Consider the following 6,679-nt stretch of genomic DNA (forward strand, 5'->3'; position numbering starts at 1 on the left):
AATCAGAACTATCGTATCAAACGAAATTGTATAGGGCAATATATGTTCATCATTATATGTTTTAGTTACAACCAACAACTCAGCAGTTATCCTGTTTGTGTTTACATGAATTACCACTGGTAAGGTCAAAATTATTAAAAATATAGGTAACAGAACTTTTAAAATTTCTAAAGATTTTTTTTGCACCAAGAATAAATTTCCTTGGATATATTTAGCAAATTTTTCAGGAATTCTTAGTTCACGATGCTCTTTAAACAACTACCCCACTTAAATTTTTATACTAGAGCAAGTGTTGTTACTTGATATTGTATTACATAAGAGGTTTTACCATATTTGTGTATTTTTCCTTCTTTAATATTGTCTTTAATTTGCAAACTGTGTGTATCGCCATGCATATATGATGACTGTGTTCAATACAAATATTAAGGGAGAACATATAACAGTATAAGACATTGCAATAATTTCTGAATTTACAGTATTATAATTATTAATGGATCCATTTATATTTATGAAATGTAATGCATATTAGTTTTAGAGCAACACATATTTGTTTATTTAACGTAATCTTTCTACGCAGCATGATTTAAAAAAAACCGCCCACTGACAATGTATCTGAGATAAAGTATGCCCGCTAGCCTCATATTAATTAAAAGGTCACCGTATGTTCCCTTTTGAGTTAATAAGAGTTCAAGTTAGGAGATAAGTATTCCACATAAGCTCAGTATTCCAATTGGTACTATCCACAAACAAAGGATATTAATTCCAATACGATTAACATTTATACACAAATAGAAAGAAATAAATAAGTTATCAATTCAATCTTCGTCGTTCATAATCCAAATTGAAAAGATACCAAGGAATACAAAACAATCAAAACTCCGAAAAATAACATGAAGGGAACAAACCATTAAAGGTGAAATGCAAAGGTAGAAAAAAAAATTGAGGAAAAGGTGTAAATCGCAAGAATTTAGGTTTAAAATGTTGAAATTAATATTGATACAATAATTCCAAACCTCGTTGGTACTAAAAAAAACAGGTAAATATTGGTGTCGAAAAATACGGGAAATACCTACCTTGTTTATCTCCCTTTATTTCCTTCTCGCTGTGACGTCATATGAGTCCTTTGTTACATTGGTATCGAATACATGTGTTAGAACGTAAACTTGTAAACAACGTTAACCGGCTATGGTGTTTTGTGTTGCATACAACTGTAATACTGGATCAGGTCAGGGATTATGTTTGTTTACATTTCCGAAAGACCAATTAAGACGAAAGAGTTGGACACGAATGGTAAAGAGGCAAAATTGAACTTCGTTCAACGGAGCATTCCAGATTATGACCCCAAACACTTTGATTTTGATCAATTTGTTATTGATGCAAGGATTGCCTCGTTCATGACAAAGTCACATTCACACCAAAACAGAATAAGACTGAAAGCAAATGTTTTTATTAATTATGACAAGACGGCAAGAACAGGCTTCTGCCCTTCCTGCAGGGAGCCCGGCAGTCCAAGTATGCATCTAGAAAACATAGCCATAGGAAAACGACGGAGATAAGAATAGAGGTATATCTATATTACAAAGTAAATATTTCATTATAAGACTTTTTTTTATTAGTTGTCAGTAACTGTCAGTACTCTCAGATCAGTAATTAGTCTTTTTGTTGTTGGGATATACGGTCATGTCCTCTCTGTGTCAGGAGCCTGTAATTCAGTGGATGTTGTTTGTTAATTTGTTACATATTTGTTTTTCGTTCATTTTTTGTATATAAATTAGGCCATCAGTTTTCTTTTTTGAATTGTTTTACATTTATCAATGGGACCTTCTATAGCTTACTATGTGGTATGGGCTTTGCTCATTGTTGAAGGCTGTACGATGACCTATAGTTGTTAATGTCTATGATATTTTGTCTTTTCTGGAGAGTTTTCTTATTGGAAATCATACCAGATCTTCTATATTTATATTCATTCCTGCTTTATTTATAGCTTCTCTTGTTTTTGTTCACATGTCTATGACAGTAGTAGATGGGCATTATGTTTTCTAGTCAGTCACATTAATTTGAAACTGATTAATTAACACATATAGAAATAAGAAGATGAGATATGATTTCCAATGAGACATCTCTCTACCAGAGACTAAATGATGCAGAAAGTACATATTATGGTGTTATCATTTAAAAAAAACCCATTAGGAGTCTGGCATCCAATGAAAGTTGTCCATAATTATTAACCATGCTGAAAGATTCAAGCTAAGTTGTTCCTATGCAAATCAAATTGTATTTCAATTGAACAAGACTAATTATCTTTTTATTTATTTTTAAAGGTAATGTGCATGAACTTATGGGAGTATCCTTCATACAAAAGTGGCTTAGATATACATTTTTAGCAGCAGTTGATAAAAGACTGGCTCTACTAGCAGATCAGGCAAACAGACAAGAAAAGGAGACCGCTTATAAATAAATTAAACAATGAATAAATGTGATAAAATTTTATTATCAATATAGTTAATATAATTTGACTCTTTGTGTGGTCATTAGGGCTATTTAAAGTTTGTTAATTGTTCAGCTTGGAACTGTTCCCTTATTTTGCAAACGACACCTGATGGCAACACAACTGGTATGTTTCTAGTACATGGTAAATCTTCTTTGTGACAAATATCTGTTATTTCTGAAAACAAAAAACTATTCAGTGAGACATGTGAGAACTTATTTTAAAAATGAAATTTTACAAAGTGTCTTAGTTATTTTTGTTTGGTTGCTGTCCAATATATATGTGTATCCCACATCTTCTTTATTCATACATATTTAGTAGTAAAAATCATATGGCTGTTTATTTACTCTTTCGAAACTTGATAAGGATTTAAAAATCAAGTACAAAATCTTACTTTAATTATCAACTGTAATCTTATTAAAGCTCGAGTAGGGAAGTAGTGGAATGGGTGTCAATGAGACAACAATACACAAGAGGCCAAATGACACAGTTATTATATACAACACTTACATTTACTGGTGCTTCTGAAAAAGCTGCTGATATAAAAATCTATGAAAACTGAACATGAATTGCTTTGTATGCATCAGTCTCTGTGCCAGTCACAAATAAATGCAAGTGATATTCATTGTTTGTAATTGAATTTGTATGTTAAAAACCTAATCACAGAAAATTAATTAACTTCTTGTCTTTAAATATTAACAATACAACAGTTTGTCATTAGGAGACCAAGAAATGGGAACTTTCTAGAAAACTAGATTCCATACAGAGTAATTGACAGTTTGTGTTGGCAAAATAAAAGAATATAGTCATTTAAGTAGTACAAGTTAGTGTATAATGAGGGGTTACTTGCTACTGGCATAATTAAGCAATGTGACAGTATACTTACTCATGAATCATATGATTTGGATTAAATGGATTAGTTCTTGAACATATGTTGAAGGTATTCACCCATGTACAATGTATTCATAATACAACATGCACAAGAAGGTATGGTTTGGGTTGGATAAAATCAATCAATCAAAAGGGATATAAGTATATCAACTCTGCAAGAGCTTAACCCAATTAACTTGGGCTTTATCATGTTTATCATGTACAATGTACATGTGTCATGTGTATTACAAAGTGCAATTGATTACAAACAAAGCCATGACTCCTTAACAAGTTTTCTAAATACTTTTGATATTTATGAGATAGTTTATAGAGAGAATCGCTCTGTTCAAGCAAATTAATAAGCATAAATGCAAGTCTCTTACTGTAGCAAGTTTGCCATATATGTTGATCAATCATCATGTATTGAATTTAAAAAAAGAGAGAAATATATTTTCTTAATTTATTCCATTCACAACTTAAACAGTTAAAATTAATTTAAACGAATCAGCATGATCAAACATGCACCCACCCTCCCCATGTTTTGATATATAATATAATATATAGTGCACACATGTAGATTCACTGTAAATTACCACCCACTATATTGTAATAAATATATTGTACATGTAATGATGTATATCATACAGAGAGGGAAGAATTGATATAGTATCATTTGAAGACATTTCCATTGGTTTTTGATATAGGATAGCGATCGCCATTGACAGTAAAACCTCGTCTGACCCACTAAACAAGCCCCTGTGCTGGGGTCGTGCCGAGGTCCCAAGCTTGTCTGACAAAACAGCCGTTGGATGTCAGAGTAATCTCGGACTCACAAAAAGTATGCCTAAATACATTATTTTACTATCTAATTTACGCACCATGAGAGATTTTGAAGCCGACAGGCTGTTAAAGATCTATTTCGTTTCCATCTTCACCATCGGATGTAGAAAATGTTGACTTCTTTATCCTGTTACCGATTCGGCACCGGCAATCCTCTGGCTCTGACTTACAGGTTCATACATGTATGATTGTACTGACATAGTTAGTTTAACCTTGGGAATGTCTATCTGTTCACGTTCATCGTCTGCGAATCGATAGTCCATAGTTGTATCGTTGTATTGTCGTTCACATTTCGCGGCCATGCTTGTTTGTTTACATAATTAGAGGACACATATGACGTCACCAGCATTCCGGAACAAAGGGAGATAATCATGTTGCACTTTCCCAGATGAACCATGAAGTTACCTGTTTTATAGGTATAACGAGGACACACAAACGACGACCAATATTTTTTTTAGTATTTATTTTAACCAATTTATTAAAATATGAAACAAAAAAAGATTTGAAAAACCCTTGCATTTCACCTTTAAAAAAAAATCTTACAGCTCAGGAACATAAAACCGAGATAAAACTCAAGTGATCTGAAAGGCTATGCAACTCCTACTCCACATGAAAAAACCGTCGTTTTTCTACAACAAGCAAACATTCAGTAATAAACTTAAGCCGGGTTTGATTATATTACAATTGGAAAATATGTAACGGTCACAACAAATAAAAGATATCCACAGTCATTGTGACAAATCTGTTGAACAAGATTTTGTATTTTAAAATCTTATGTAAACCGATAAAACATTCGTGAGCTTTTGATTGGTATTCTTGTTTGAATATAAAGAAATGAACGATACAAATTTCCGAGCCAATGACTTGTATTCTAGAATAAACTGCATGAATTGCAAACGTTTTTACTCGTTAAATTTTATGCTTGGATAAATAAAATATTTTAAATTCCATCTCCTGACATTTCAATTTAATTTTGTCATTATGTTCCTTTGATTGTTGCCGTCTGACATCTACAGTTCTGAAACCAATTACAATGATAATAAACAAACATGATTGACAGTTTAGCTTTTAGATTAAATGTGGTTTTGGTCTCATTTGATTTGTATATTAAACCAGTCTGAACATTTCTTTGATAAGAAGCACAACTCCTGTTCATGAAGTCAGTTTGGAATGGAGATGCTCGAGTGTAACGTATTGACTACGATAAAAGTCATTCGGTGGAGCAGTTGATATGTTACTGCTGATAATGTGGAGTTGACATATTGAAAGTTAAATATATCTTGTGTGTTGTAGAATCTAGTTTCTTCATTCGCTGTCAATATCCAAGAGAATGTTAATCTGTTGATGATCTGTATTGGCATCTCCTGGTACCTATCATGTTCAACATCATTGTATAGACAGTGATGTATGTGGCTAGAGGAGAAGGCTGATGCCATCATTAACCTTATCAACATATTCAGGTATTCTAATCCAGAGTGAAAAAGGATGTGCATGATCGAGTAGAAAATTTAGAACAATAAGCACAACAAACTTTTTAATTTTTGACTGTTATTGAAAAATTTAATATCAATACATGTATTATGAATTAACTATATAATTGTGTTTCGCAATACTTGGTGTATTTTCAGATGAAATAAAAATAAATTACAAAAAAAAAAATATCCAAGAGAAGATAAAGGTATGAAACAAACCTTCGACTTTTGATGGTACGATTTAATGTAACGTTTAAATTTAAAGTCTGTTTTTTTAACCAAACAATTACCCAACTGTTTCGGAGTAGATGAACAATTACAGAATCGGAAAGAGGCCACACATGTGTTTACCACAAACAATTGTTTTGAACAGAACGACATCGCTGTTGACATATTTGATCAAACCACGATCTATTGTAGAAAATAACGTTCCACAAATGACAGAGTACGTTTTAGCTTTACCGTATTATTTCTTTTTATAATTCTGTACGTTTGACAATAATGACACGATGCAAAACAGCTGTTTGACGTTTTCTAGTATTCCCTGGTTATAGAATGAGCAATTACTTTCTGAACAAAGCTCTATAATTCCTGGCTGTTAATGCCTGTCTCTCTTTACGAGACAAGATAATTCAAACTTGATCGTCTTATCTGCTGGTATAATTCATTAAATTATTGACTATAAAAACTACAGAATGATGTCATAGTGTTTGGTATGTTCCTTGTTCCATGACTCTTAATTTTTGAAGGTCAAATCTAAATCTAAAACAAAAACTTATATGCACATCCCCGTTTTTGGTAATTTTTAAATCATTACAGTTAAGCATTCATAAAACATTATGCAGACACGTCTCCGTGATAGTTTTAAAAGATCTAAAAAGCAGGAACACTTCCTAAATGATTTTCATACAATTAGGAGGTTAAACAAGCTATAGAACCAGGTTAAATCCACCATTTTTCACATAAGGAAATGCCTGAACCAAGCCAGGAATACGACAGTTGTTATCCA

General features: G+C 32.2%; 1 long non-coding RNA gene across 1 annotated transcript; it reads right to left on the bottom strand.

The window, feature by feature from the left end:
• Window positions 1–2,471: 2,471 nt before the first annotated feature.
• LOC143074882 (uncharacterized) lies at window positions 2,472–4,629 on the bottom strand. Its single transcript, XR_012978142.1, has 2 exons — window positions 4,237–4,629; window positions 2,472–2,665 (listed from the first exon to the last, which is right to left on the bottom strand). It is a non-coding gene; the product is annotated as an uncharacterized LOC143074882 (long non-coding RNA).
• Window positions 4,630–6,679: the final 2,050 nt, after the last annotated feature.

The sequence above is a fragment of the Mytilus galloprovincialis genome, chromosome 5 (genome assembly GCF_965363235.1).
Source record: "Mytilus galloprovincialis chromosome 5, xbMytGall1.hap1.1, whole genome shotgun sequence".
Classification (NCBI taxonomy): domain Eukaryota; kingdom Metazoa; phylum Mollusca; class Bivalvia; order Mytilida; family Mytilidae; genus Mytilus; species Mytilus galloprovincialis.